The sequence below is a fragment of the Peromyscus eremicus genome, chromosome 2 (genome assembly GCF_949786415.1).
Source record: "Peromyscus eremicus chromosome 2, PerEre_H2_v1, whole genome shotgun sequence".
NCBI classification, from domain to species: domain Eukaryota; kingdom Metazoa; phylum Chordata; class Mammalia; order Rodentia; family Cricetidae; genus Peromyscus; species Peromyscus eremicus.
Genome location: NC_081417.1, coordinates 23,419,867 through 23,434,946, shown reverse-complemented (window position 1 = coordinate 23,434,946; position 15,080 = coordinate 23,419,867). Strand labels below are relative to the sequence as shown.

General features: G+C 39.7%; 1 protein-coding gene across 1 annotated transcript in view; it reads right to left on the bottom strand.

Moving 5' to 3' along the window:
* Positions 1-7,863, bottom strand: part of Ca1 (carbonic anhydrase 1) — a 39,589-nt gene extending 31,726 nt beyond the window's left edge. Inside the window, exon 1 of the mRNA XM_059253920.1 lies at positions 7,691-7,863. The gene's annotated coding sequence lies outside the window, so the exon portion shown is untranslated. The remainder of the gene's footprint in view (positions 1-7,690) is intronic.
* Between the last annotated feature and the right edge of the window lie 7,217 nt (positions 7,864-15,080).

Sequence of the window (15,080 nt, the reverse complement as noted above, 5' to 3'; positions counted from 1 at the left end):
CTCAAAGGCCCATGATCGTAAGAAAGGAAAGGCTACTAAATTTTACTTGATTCACATCTGAGTTATTTGATGGTTACAATGAACATATATCCGAAATATTTGTGTATTTTTTCAAAAGTTTTACATTTAAAAACATAGGAGAAAAATAGGTTTCTATAGTTTTTTTTAATCTACTGATGTTAGTCCAGATGCCAGGCAATTTTTAAATACTACTTTGTTGTTTCATAAAATCAAAAACTCTCCTAAGCAGATGAACACATGGAGAAGAAATTTTATTTTATTTTTAGATTATGATGATCCTCTTGGGAGATAAAGAAATACTTGTTTGGAGAAAAATACGAGGTTTGGAGAAAACAAGGGATCAATTTGACTGAACTCCATGGCATAAGAAATTAAAACATTAAGGCTGAGTGATTGGGGAAGAAAATCTCAGGATAATCTCTGGGGCATGACACTCTTTTCCATGTGTCTTTAAGCCACTGTCTCTGAGATAGCAGTGTGCATTAGAACCATCTGGAAGGTTGGGAAAAGCTACTGCCCCACTTCACCATGAGGGAAAATAGGTCTGGGTGAAAGCTAGGAAGGTGTACTCATTCCTGGCTCCCCAGTGAAGTTGATGATGTTGGCCTAAGGACCGTACTTACAGAACCATTGTTTTAAAAAATATTTAAAAATACTTTAATATTTAAATACTAAAAAAACATCCCTTTTGTCAAAAATGGCTGAAATTTCCAGAAGCAAGCCTCAGTGGTAGGCAGTCTACTACTGTTAATATGCCCCAAAGCTAAGTGTTCAAGACATGGGCTCCTGATTTGTCATGTACCCACAGACCTTCTCTCTCAGAAAGTGAATCTGGCCTTCTGTGTGACCCAGTACTACTCCCTTGGAGTAAGCTTCAAAGACAGGATCTTTAGGTTATAACATGTCTGCAGGAAGGCTCAGCAAAGCTTCTCTTTCAGCTTGGGTTTGATACTGTTGCTTGATGCCATTTCCAGAGACCTAAGAATATTTCTAAGTAAAGTATCCTCCTCCCCTCTCATTGCCTCAAATCCTAGTCTTTGGGCTCTTCCCATCCCATTACGTTGTACAGCATAATTGCATGGCCATTGCAGATATACTTTCAAATTGTATGTTTACTTTGTGAAAGTGATTGCTTTAGGGGAACCAGAGGTCAGAGTTGCAGTTGGTTGACAGATCTGAGAAAATGAGACTTTGCTTTCCTTGCTCCTGGCTTGGATCAGATTTCATCTTACTTGCTATCCTCTATTCTCCAAGCTCACTGATTCTTGATGCTATCCCTTCTACTCTGGAGAGTACCCAGCTTGCCTGAATACATCTTACTGACGTTTGTCCCCAAACTAAACCTCCCTGAATTTGAATATTTAACCATCTTGATACAAATTCACAGCAGGTTGTTAAAGGGAACATAGCTTTAAAAGATAATTTCTTCCAATTTAATCTGTGTTTTACATGGAAATTTTAAACTCCAAATACCTTTCTGTAAGGGAATACATTTCCAGCAATGGACTGTCACAATCAATTAAGTTCAGGGACAGAGTATCAGAGCAGTTTCCCAGTGTCGCTCACATCACGGTACATCAGTTTAAGACGCTGTGAGAGTTGTGCTTATGAGGATGCAAGCAGTGTTCTCCTTTGAAAGACTCCAGGAAATCCATATCTAACAGAGAGGTAAATGTAACCCTACACAGTGAAAGACTCATCCTCACATTGTTGCCCCAAGAGCTGGACCCATGCTAGCCTATTTCTTACAGACTAGAAGAAACATTTAATTATGGTTAAGAAACCCTTTGGTTCTAGCTCTGTAAGTAGAGAGCAAGATTACAGTTCAATAAATAGCCAAGTGCAATATGTAATAGGTTAGGTTCTGAAGCTTTGTGGCTAGATCAGGGGTAAGAGTCTAGTAGACCAGTTCTTGCAGGGAAATAACAGGGTATCACTCTTTTGTAATCAGTACTGGAAGTGACAGGGTGGGGGATGGATGATGAACTAGCTGCCTGAATTGGCTATATTGTTTTATAAAACTAGCTATCTTATATAAACAATCTGTAATTTATAAGCCAATCAGGTTTTGATTTTCTTATATTTCTTATAAAAATATCTGTCATGTGGCAGTGTGGAAGGGTGAGAGATACCCCTCTTGTCCCTCACCCCTTACCACCTGCAACAAATGAGAGAGCTGATCCTCCCCCTTACCAGCTGTAGCACCCAAGAATCAGGTCCTGCCCTAGTGCTTCCTGGTGGTGGTCGGAGGTGAGGGTGACCCATCCCCAGTGTTATAAGCAAAAGAAGCTGTCTCCATTTTGTATCAGACATATAGTAGCATGAGCAGAGGAGAGATACCCTCCCTGACACCTCCCATCCATCAACACCTGAGACAGGTGGAGGAGCTGGCCCTGGGGTCATAAGAGCAGGAGGGTTGTCTCTACCTCTCACCGGCTGTAGTACTTGGCACAGTGGCCCCTGTACCTCACCTGGGCAACACAATAGAGCTGGCCCTAATGGTATAGGTGTGGGAGAAGCTGACCCTGAGGGTGTGAAAGTAGAACCTGCCATACCCCTTGCTCATTTCTTCAAGAGGTGAATTAGCTGGGTCAATGCTGGAGAGCTCAGCCTGGTGGTGAGGAAAGGGGAGAACTGGCTGGTGGACCAACTCTACAATTACCCAGACCCAGAACCAAATTTATGACTTGGCCTACCCCAACACCCACCCTATCTATCTGCTGGAGCATATGAAGGGACCTGACCTGCAGACCCAAAGCTTCAGGATCTCCACAACACAATACATCAGGATATCCAAGAAGAGTCTTAGTGAGGATCCAGCATCGATGGTGTAATAGGCACCATAGGCCTCGAACCAGATCAATGACTCTGCAGTGAACACTGACTGGCAAGTAAAGATATATGGACAAATGAGGTTACTGAGTAACTCACTATGTCACATTACAGCTTCCATGATGATATTTTTAATTTTTCCCTTTTTTCTTTCATTTTTTCTCTTAAATTTTGTTTTATTTGGGGTGGGGGTGTACAGGGACAGAGGGTGGATATAAAAGGATGGAAAATGAATGGGATTAAGATGCATGTTGTAAAAGACAAATAGAATAAAATATATACATAAATATGTTTATTTATACTGATTCCTTTGCCTTTGAAAAATCCAAGACCATTTTAGCTTGGCAATGGGAATCATGGATATTAGCTTTGCTGAGACTGCATTAGATATCTGGGGACAAGAATGGTAGTGACCATGACCATGAGGGGATCCTTAATCAGGGGAAGTCACACCAAGCCTCTAGACTCAGAAATGTCTTCAATAGGACTGAAACTTTTCACATTCTTGAAAATATTTACAATTTTTGGCAGTGTTCCATTTTAACTTTCTAAATAAAAGGATCTGGAGTCCCTTCAGTCACCTTTGGCAACTGCTTCAGACAGGAAGTAAAATATTCTGCCTCACTTCTAGAAGCACAGAACTCAGTAAGAACTGTCCAGTTTACCATGCAGTTTTGGCACAGGAAAGGAGAGGAATTTTTTATTCACATAGACTAAAAAGAAAGTAACCTCAGTTTCCAGAAAATGACAATTCCTGTCAACATTTATGGGCTGGTAATTGGGCTGGTGAGATGTCTCAGTGGGTGAAAGTAGTTGCCACCAAACCTTAACAACCTGAGTTTGATTCCTCAGGCCCACATGGCGGAAGAAGGAGAGAACAAATTCTTACAAGTTGTCCTCTGACCTCTGCTTATACTCCATAGCATGTGTGCACCCCCACACACACAAAAAATAAATAAACAATACAAGTAAAAAATTTGCAAAAGAATGACACTCTGCACTACTGTGTTTAAGGATACATTGTCACTCATAATTTCCTTTCTTACTTTCCTCAGTTAGTATTTGTTTTTGCTGATTTTTCATAAATTATTTTAACCAAACCTACATTGAAGATACATAATTTCAAGTTTCTTTTTATCAGATAAAACATGAAGATTAGACTAAAGTACAAATGAAATATAAATAAAAACCTTTACTGTGCTCATGCAGATCTACAATTGTTAAATTGATGCTTTTCTTACTAGTCTAGGTACTTTAGGAACTTTTCATTGGAGGTCACAATCCTATCATCATTGCATGCCTGGATCTAGATCCACCTAGAATGAAAGGAGTTTCTAGACATTGAAGGCTTTAGTGACACATGTTCTACTTAGTATCCCAAGCCATCTGATTCTGTGGCACTGGTCAGGTAGGTTCCGCCCAGTGCAAATATTTGTCTAGAGCCATACCCATAGAGATACTGTAATTTATAACTTTATGAGAAAAATAAAATCATTTTCTGAGCACAAGTGAAGCTGCTTTAGGGAATGAGAACAATAAAGGTTTTACCATATCGATAAAGATTTCATTGCATTCAGTGGATTATGGAACAGCAAGGCTCTGATATTGACCCTCAGTTCCTGTTTAAAGAGGAATGCCTCAGTAATCACTATGTTCAAAAGAATGTGTCCTGGGTTTCACAGATTATTTTATGCACCACAGCAGTCAAAAAATACTGACTGTGTGTTAGGTCATGAGCTGTTGTAGATGAAATTATGCAAGAGAGAGCGAGCGAGCTGTGAAAACAAGTAAAAATTAATGGTGTACTTTTCTAAGTGTAGACTAACAGCTTTACAAGCATTCTTTAAAAAGGCCTTCAAGAGAATCTTGGAGACATATCTGCCAGTCTCCTTGTTTTGTTTTTGTTTTTTGGTTTTTCGAGACAGGGTTTCTCTGTGTAGCTTTGCGCCTCTCCTGGAACTCACTTGGTAGCCCAGGCTGGCCTCGAACACACAGAGATCCGCCTGGCTCTGCCTCCCAAGTGCTGGGATTAAAGGTGTGCGCCACCACCGCCCGGCCAGTCTCCTTGTTTTACAAGAGAGAAAAAGAATACAGGAAACAGAGCTGAGTGATCAATTTTTACCATAGTAGAACTTCAATGCCCACCTGAATCGTTTAATGCACAGGATTGTTTTGGGTGGTTATCTCTAAAAATACTTCTGCCAATAACTAGATAGTTATTAAACCAACCAACAAACAAAATAGCAGGCTTTGTCTAAGATATGGAAGAATAGAAAAGCCTGTTCATCCTAGCAAGGATATAAAATAGTGTAGCAGCCTCCTCTGCCTCCCAGCATGGGTAATTCTGTGCCTGATCCACCTGCCTACACTGACCGGTGCTGACACAAACCATTTATTTTTCCCTGCCTCCCTCCCTCTCTCCTTTCCATTTTCTGTACTCTGTCCTTTACTTTCTCTCTTTTTTCTTTTTCCTTCCCTTTTTCCTAACTTTTTTCTTCTGAAGAGAATAATTACAATAAATATTTTGAGCAAATAGAAAAAATTAAAACAAACATTGGCAAGAATGGATCTGAAAATAAAACAGGGTGTTAGTGAGATGGCTCAGTGATTAATAGCACTTGTTTTTGCAGGGGACCCAGGTTTGATTCCCAGTACCCACAAGTTGGCTCACAGCTGGCTATAATTCAGTTCCAGGTGATCTAAGGCCCTTCACAAGCATCAGGCAGACATACAACATGTCGGCAAAACCCTCACATATATAAAATAAATAAATCTAAAAAAAGAAAAAGGTCAAGGCATTTCCATGGAAATCTTACATGCTCTAAATGAGCCCCATGGCCTCTCTCTGGGAGAGCAGGAAGAATGCTCAGGCAAGACGGAGGACCTCAGACTGGTTCTGAGGCCCTGTGGAGACTTGGCAGAGCTATTCAAGACGGAGGACCTCAGACTGGTTCTGAGGCCCTGTGGAGACTTGGCAGAGCTATTCTGCAGGTACACGCCAAACCAAATTTCAAAACAGCATGAGAGCAGGCAGTTAGCTGCAGAGCAGTGAACTTGATGTACATTTACATAATGCTGTAAAACAAAACATCTAAAAGATAGTGCTTATTATGCAGGAAATGATCAATAAAATAATATGATTGTTATCATACCAGTTTGAAAGACATAAAAAGCTTACAGGGTCCAATAATAAAAAGAAATCAGTTAAATTTAAAGAACATTAGAATGTAAATAGCTTCTCATCGATCAGATCGGAGTGTGACTTAAAAATAGGGTAAAGGTCTACAAGATGTAGAAAGTCCTTACTTGAGGACAGTATGCCACATGCTAATCTTGTCTCAGGCTAGCCACCCTGGATATCCATGGTCTTCATTAAGTCTCGATTCCCTCTAAGATGTTTTATTGATGCTTCACCCTTGGCCATGATTCTCAGTACAGTAACCTCAACTGTAGGGTCATAAGACCCTTCCCTTTGTTTGAGTAAGTGACTTTGCTATCCTAGAAGAAGGCCAGAGTGAGCTAGATGGGCCCTTTACTCTCCAACCTCCTCGGCACAGCTGCCTGTGTTCCTTTCTGTCTAGTTACTGATTCTCCTTACCTTACCTCATGCTTCATGATTGTCTATGGTGGAACAATAGAGTACCAAAAGCAAACAGATTTCGGCAGAATGCTGTTATTCTGAAACACAATGTTAAACCTATAGAGTTTGTGTTCATGTTAAGTTCAAGAATTTAATGTTTATAATCATTGAGGTAAGTCATTAAGGTTTCTAAAAGCCTGGAAATGCACAACAGAACCTAACATGTTAGAAAAGTAGATGAATGACAGCCAGTGAGATGGCTCACCAAGCCCTACCACCTGAATTTGATCCATGGGAGGACCCTCACGGCAGAACATGTGTAAGTTGTCCTCTGACCTCCACATGTGTACCATGGCATGCTCCACTTCTTATATACATATTATACAAATAAAAGTAATTTGAAGCCGAGCAGTGGTAGCACATGCCTTTAATCCCAGCACTCGGGAGGCAGAGCCAGGTGGATGTCTGTGAGTTTGAGGCCAGCCTAGTTTACAGAGCAAGATCCAGGACAGGCACCAAAACTCCACGGAGAAACCCTGTCTTGAAAAACCAAACCAAACCAAACCAAACAAACAAAGAAAGTAATTTGAAAAGAAAATTAGATGCATGAACTATATGGTTTTAGTTTTTAAGAAACAATACGTTTTTTTTTTTTTGTCTCTACACAGTGTTAGATGGAATGAGAAACCAGGATAATGAACATATTGATCTTGTTTTCTTTTGACTTTTTGAGACAAGGCCTTGCTATGTATTCTAGGCTAGCTTTGAACTTGAACTCCTGCCTCAGCCTCCTGAATGCTGGGATCATAGAAGTGCTACAGCATACTGAAATTAGTCTATTTTTTTTTAACCAACTTTGCCTTAATTATTAACATTCCTTTGCCAATTTCAAGTTTGTGAAAGATTAACTTTTAAAACATTTGGGAGGCTTGAGAGATTATGATAGACTAAGTTAGTAGTTTATGTAACTTATAGCATTTAAAGAAACTTAATCAAGTCTGTTAGTAACATAAGTTAGGGGAATGAATGTTGAATTAACCAAAGAATAGGTGTAACTAATCCATCATATCCCTCCCCCCAATTTCAAGATTTGTAAAGAATTACCTGTTAATCATAAAGCTTTGGAATAACTTGAGTTTAAAAATTGTAACTTTAACACACTGAGAAATAGGCAGGACTCTGTTTATAAGATCTTTTTGATGGATAGGTTCATAAGAATATCTGTCTAGATAAAAGACAGAACCTTGTGTTACTTACAGCTCCAGAGAAGGCTGGTCAGGTCACCCAATGGATTCCTCCTGAGGATGGGTATAGCAATGTGGAGGAGTAGGTGATATCTTATATACAGTAAGCAGGGTGGAGTTAGCTAGGGGCCCATGGTGGCTGATTTGAATAATCCTGGTGGGCTGTGGGGCCCAGGTCCTGTCCCAAGCTGTCTGTTGCCTGACCTCACAATGATTATTGTAGATTCATAATGGGCCACAGAACATGAGACCCTGATAAGAGAAGCAGTTAGGGTGTGGACTTAATCAACTCTTCAAGAAAGGGAACTGGCCAGCCACTGCCAGGGTCTCAAAACCACCACAAGATAGTACAGTAAAAAAAAGAAAAGAAAACATGCACAGCCTTATGTGATTATTATAGTCCTGGATATCTTGATATCAGTTCCAAATTCAATTACTTGGGAGAGAGTTGAGTGGCTTGAGTGGAAGGGACTCCTAGAGAATTGGGAAATAGTTTCTAGCATAGAGGAAAGACAGTCACTTTTCTAAGGATTGAATCGATTGAAAGGGTAGATTAATGAACCTACTTTTAAAGAGTAACAACTTGTTTAAAATGTTTTACATTGCTATAGATTTTAGTTTATTGATACAAATTTAAACTTAATTTTGTTATACTGTATATATATTTCTATTCTTGTTTGAGGTATTATGTTTATGTAACTCATTTAAAATTGTAATGGATAATTAAAAAATAGATTAATAGTTAGTCATCTATGATAATATTTGTAGCCATGTTAGTTAAGTCTTCTAGGTATACATAGTTATATTTCAGATAGATAGGTAGTCTTCAAACACTTCAAAGACCTACAGAATATGGCATTTAAAATGTTTTAAAAGTTTAGACTTTTTGGACAGTGAGACATGTCTGCTCCTGACAGCACCGATTTACTTCAGAGAGGAGGATGGGCATCGAAGACACTCCATATGGAGTTTATCTTCACCTTGACAAAAATAGCCATTTGGGCAAGAAACTGTTCTTGCCTGGACTGCTTGATCAACTGGACATGCAGGACCCATAGAAAGGTGACCACTGAACTTTGCTTGACAAAATGGTCCTTCAGGTTCCTGCTTTGCAGAGAAAACTGCCAGACATTCTACAAGACACAGAAAAAAGTGAATAAGAGACTCTAGGCCTGTGGGCTGAAGACAGATGCCCCAACTTTACAAGAAAACTTTGCATGACTGTCCAGGCTCAGCTGTCTCTGTCTACCCTACAAGACTCCTAAAAGTTGCTTATATCCTTCTCCATTTCTCAGGTAGTAGTATATCCTTCTGAGGTCTTTGATGTGGTTAAAGACTAGATACTTACAATTTTCCTTAGTTATAATAAAAGATAAGTTAGATATAAAACCTTAAACTCACAAATATAAGATAGATAGGATCTCTTCTTTAATATTGTAACTGTAATTCTTGCTTGATAATTGTTTTGTTATATGTAATTTTACTATGTTAAAGTTAAAACCTTCCTTTTTAAGAAAAGAAAAGGGGAAGTGCTGTGGGATGGTCTGTATGTCAAGTGTGTTGCTGATTGGTCAGTAAATAAATCACTGATTGGCCATTGGCTAGGCAGGAAGTATAGGCGGGACAAGGAAAAGAATTCTGGGAAATGGAAGGCGGAGAGAGAGACATTGCGAGCCGCCATCAGGACAAGGAAGATGTAAGGTACCAGTAAGCCATGAGCCATGTGGCAAAGTAAAGATTAATAGAAATGGGCTAAATATAAGAGTAAGAGCTAGACAATAACAGGCCTGAGCTAATGGCCAAGCAGTTTAAATAATGTAAGAGTCTGTGTGTTTATTTTATAAGTGGGCTCTGAGACTGGCAGGACTTGATGGTGGGAGCTGGAGAGAAATTCTTCAGCAACAATCGATGAAGACAGAAAGCATTCTAATATGGGAGTAAAAGAAATGACCAAGTAGGAACAGGAAGTGACTGAAGCTTGACTGGCAGTTGGATTTAGTATTTGCTTGGTATTGGGAAGGCAAGTAAGTCAAGTGAGACTTCACCATCATTTTGCCTAAATTACAGGTTTCTGCTTAGAATTACAGAGTATGCTAAAGATGCTAGTTTGGTCCAAGCTTTGTTGGAATGGACCCTCAGTTGGTGGTGTTATTTCATAAACAAGAACAATTAATGTTACATACACCAGCTGAACTAGCTAATAGAGATTTGATGACAAGTTTATTGTCAACTCTGTATTTGCTGAGTTCTCTGACCTTCACGAAGCAGGTCTAGTGTATGCTATACTTCAGAAACATGAGATAGTGGAATTTGGGGAACTTGTGGGTTAGCACTGATGGCTTTCAATGCTGGGTGTATAGCAAGGGTTCCTGTGGCCATTCTGGCCACTCCCCAGGCAACAACGAGGAACACTGTCAGAGGTATAGGACAGTGGTGACATCTGGCCAGGCTGGGGAGGAATGGTTGGTATTATATATGTGGGAAGGCAGAAGACACTAGAGTGCTTCCACATGGCTTTAGGTTTGAGGGCACTGGAAGGACAAAGTAGGGTAACGTGCAGCTTTGCTGTGGAGCCACAGTATAGTGTGCTATCATCTTTAGATTGGATGATTGTACCATATTTTATAAAAATTGGGCATGAAGGATGGAAATGGAGGAGCACAAAGTTTCTGCGAGTCCTAAGAGAGCACAGACATGTCTGTTGGAGGAAACATGAGACCACTTGTCATGAGGGGGCACCCCAGATACAGGGAGGTGGTGCTTTGAAAGAAGTTTTAATTTCTCCATATATTGTGTATCTAGGGTAATTACCAGCTTGTCTGCTGTGTGGTGTGTGATATAAGGCTACAGGATGATAGCATATCTAACCCCTTTGTAGGAAATAACTTCAGTCAGATGTGTGTATATTTTGGATATCTGTTTAAATATCCAAGGTCTATGACAATAAGTTTGGATTTTACTGTCTGTGTAGTTTTTTAGAATACAAGAGGTCAAGGTGCTTTTTAAAAGAGAGTTGAGTAGGGGTAGGAGACATAACAGTGAGGAAGTCAGGGAAGGATAAAGGGGACTAAATGACTTGAACATTTAAAGGCCAGTAGAATAGCTCTGTGGCACCAGGGGAGCACACAGTCTGCAGACTTTGGTAAGCATATCCGTTAGGCAGAAGCAGGAGGCGATAGCAGCAGGAATCTGCATCTTAGAAGTGTTATGGAAACATTAGATGTGGTTCCATGGAGGTTTAACCTTACCATGGAATACAGCCAAATTGTGGCCACAGAGAAAAGAACTTAGAAGTACACATGATCATAGGACAAAGTTAATTTGTTATGCACACAAACTGCAACGTCTGGAAAGTTACCCTGTATTGTGAGTCCTACTTTTTAAATAAAACAAGACTCAGTAATCTAATGGGTTACTGACAATTTAGGGCCTCCTGTGTGGTGAGGCTTCCCAAGGTCTGGTGTAGTTCCTATTCCTGGTAGTTGGAGATAACACAAATTCACCTTTAAAAGTAAGTCTTCGGCCTGGATGGTATGGGACTAGGGATGTCTTCCCACATGTAAACCATGCATGGTGTAATTTTGTGGCTTACATTGTTGCATCAGTCATCATGTAGAGGTAGAGACATTTGTAAAATCTAAATGTAATACTGGGTTGTAGAAATTAGATTTATCCTTTCAGTTGTAGACTTGGGGGTATTCAGAGTTGTTACAACTGTAAGTGGACCAAATGCTAGAGTCTGACTGATACAATTTTAGTCTCCATCAAGAGTAGGTGAATCTAAATGTTCTCAACAATGCAAGGTCTTTTGTGGATGAGTGAGGGGAGGTTAGGCTTACTCAAGATTTTAGATTACACAGTGTGATTTGTGTGTGTGTGTGTGTGTGTGTGTGTGTGTGTGTGTGTGTGTGTGTGTATGGTCAGTAGGATGTTAGGAAGTTTACCTGTTAAAATATCACTGGCTGAAGTTGGAACTCTTATACAAGCCTACAGGTGACTTCATTCCATCAGTCACTTGGGCCTTTATCTCAGGTCTTGGTTAGTAGTGATAGGCAAGTCTTGAAGACATTTTGGTTTCAGGGCTTGCAAGAGGTAAATGAAGAGGCCACAGGATTTGTTATGTCTTGTTGAAACAAGGACATTTTAGAATTTTTGAGCCTCTAAATCATATAACAATGAAAACAATCAAACCAATATTAGAATCAAGGTTTGCTTGGTGCTGTCTACCTCATGCAACATTTTATTGTTTGGTATTTCTTTCCTTCTGATAGGAATTGTCACCAAAGAAAGGTTGCCTAGTCTTACAGTAGGAAAGAATATTGATTGTTATTTTGTTTTGTTTTTGAAACTTGGTCTTTCTGTGTAGTCTAAGTGGCCTCAAATTCACAAAAATCCTCTTTTTAAATTTTTTCATTGGTGGTTCATGAGCCACCACACTAGGTTTCTATCATTATTTTTTAATGGATTTTTTCCCCCTCCTTGACAGTCTATGTTTTGTGGAAATTTCTGTGGAAGAGTAATTTCGGTTTCTTAGATGGAGTTAAGCAGGGAAATCAGATTAAACATTCATCCCTTACAAGATGAATAGTAAGAAAATTTGGGGCTCAGATGAGTCCATTAACAAGTGAGTACAGTCTAGTTTATAGGGCAGTATATTGTTACTGGATTAGCTTGATCATTGGTGCACCCTTGTGATGGTTAATCTTGAGTAGGTGTCAACTTGATTAGATCTGGAATCAAATAACACATGTCTATGGGGGCTGTGTGTAAGAATATATCCTGGAGCTTCCTCACTTACAAATAATTTTTGTAATATTAGAAGGTCCTGTATAAGCTGCTATGAGAAAAGCCATCAACAGTTTTACAGAACCATAGACTCTGTGAACTACATTAGTGACTGGTGTACCAAGACAGGCCCCTGGGTACAACAGTGGCATGAATGTTATGGTGTGTGTGTGTGTGTGTGTGTGTGTGTGTGTGTGTGTGTGTGACTAAGTGCTCTCTGATTGGTTTTAAGGTCTACTATTCCACTGCACAGGAAGCATGCCTAGTACTGTAAATCTGGCCAAGAACCCACGTTTGAGATACTCATAGACCCCAGAAGGCAACCTACAACTATTATTCTGATAATGAAAAAAGTATCAAGCAACACTCTAAATTCATATCTTTCCCAATAGATTAGTGCAGCTCTTAGAGCTTATCAAAGAAGTTTTGTTGTGCAGTGGACAGTGGTTACTTCAGAAACTCACAACTGGTCAAGAGTATCAGTAGAGTGCCTAGCTACAAATGAGACACCTATGCCACCCCCTCAAGGCTCAGAAGCTATTATAGAAGAGGGAGTGGAAAGACTGTAAGATCCAGAAGTCAGGATCTTATAGCAAAACAGTGCCATCTTGAAATGGCAGGCCACTGCACCCATGAACTCACAGAACTGGGGCTGCCTGCAGAAGGGCTGCACAAGATCAAGCCAGTCAACATTTCAGCATAGGGAAGAAAGGTATTCAGAAGCTTCAGCCCCTAACGAAAGACCTGTGGGCAGTTTATGGCTTCTGGTGGAGGGAGAGTCTGTTTAATTCAAGAGTTTGACCCCTGATTGGTTGACTGTGGTCCCGGCGATACCTCATACCCAGGAGTCTATGCATAGCACATATTGCTCTTAATGAGATTTAAAAAAAAGATTTGAAGTTGAGTGTGGGTAAGAAGGTAGGGATGGATCTGGGAGGAGCTAAGCAGGGAATGGGCAGTGAATGTGATCAAATTACATTCTATGAAAATTTCAAAGAATTGATAAAACCACTAAGTTAAAATATATTTTTTTTAAAAAAAGAAAAATTCCTGGGAGGATAAATTGAAAGGCAAGGAGTTTTGCCTGTCTGCTCTCCCTTCTGTGGGTGAGTGCATCTACTCTGAGGCTACTGCTTTTGCCATCCTTTTTGACTTTGGAGCTAAACTTCTTTGCCCTGTCACTGTGGACTGAAGACCAGTGGCTCTCCAAGAATCCTCCAAGCCTTCAATGCCAGATGATGACTGCTGAGACATCCAGCCTTTGGGACTGAGCAGTGACTGGGTCCTCAGCCTCTGGCATATGCAGAAAGTCACTGTTGGATTATCTAGTTTATATCCTTTAAGTCAATATAATAAAATTCCTTTGTAATACATACTCATTCTATCCTAATATAGTTATAGCGCCTTAGATGTACTGTCCCTAGTATGAATAGAGACATGGGTGACCCAGACTTTAAGGTATTTGCCAACTGCTGTCAAATTGATGTCCCTTGTTACTGTTTGTCCTGCATAAGGAAATTCTTTGTCTATCTGTCTCTGTCTTTGTCTGTCTCTGTCTTTGTCTCTCTCTGTCTATGTTTCTCTCTCTCTCTCTCTCTCTCTCTCTCTCTCCTCTCTCTCTCTGTGTGTGTGTGTGTGTGTGTGTGTGTGATGATATGTGAATTTATGTGAGTGACTGGACCAGAATCTAGACCATTGACTACTGCCCTGGAATTTAGGAAACGTTGCCAGACATTGAAGTAAATGCAGTGTGACAGACCAACGTAGTTTGGAGTTAAGGCACTGAGGCCTATCTGCATAGATAAACTTTGATGATTCAGATTTAGGAGAATATCATAGCACAATGTTTGCAACAAGGAGAAGCCAATCAGTATGTGATCTTGATCACAGTGGTTATTGGCCACAGCCAAGGTATGTAAATATTTCACAGGAAAATGGGGACAAGTCCATTAATACTACGAAGAAGGCAAACTGAGACTGGCAAGCCCCACAATCAGAACACACTAAGGAATATTGGCCAGGTTGCTAACTGTGTTTTGACTTTTGAGAAATATTGAGCACAGCTACTTTGATGGGGATATCTTTAGATGGCTGTAATCAACTAGGAGCCTTCCTTTACTTGGATGGGTCTTAGATGCACTTGGACGATCAAAAGGAAAAATTTTAGTTCTTATTACTTATTTTTTAATAAATCATGTAAGGAAGAACGTTGTTCTTCTGTTTCTTGATTTAACTGGTGTTATGGAGTTTCAAGTATCTTAACTGGTATAGATAAATAAGTGGCCTCTTCTGACAAGATCCACTCATAATGCTATAGACATTCATTAATTCGGGATGGCTTTATGATAGTAGCCATTCTATTTATGAAAATTAAAGCTTTAAAAATTGTAAAGTAAGTACTGTTGTTTCAAGAATACATCAGTTGGCAAAATAAAGACAGATATACAAAAACATACCTCATTTTGAAATGTTTATGATCCAAAGACCTGTGTGATCAAAGTGGATACTTACACAGAGAGAGAACACAGGGGTTGGATATGGAGTGTTGTGGAATATTTGTTTACAATGTAAAGATGCGTCTCTGCAAAAGTAGGTTAATTTATACAAGCTAGTGGGAC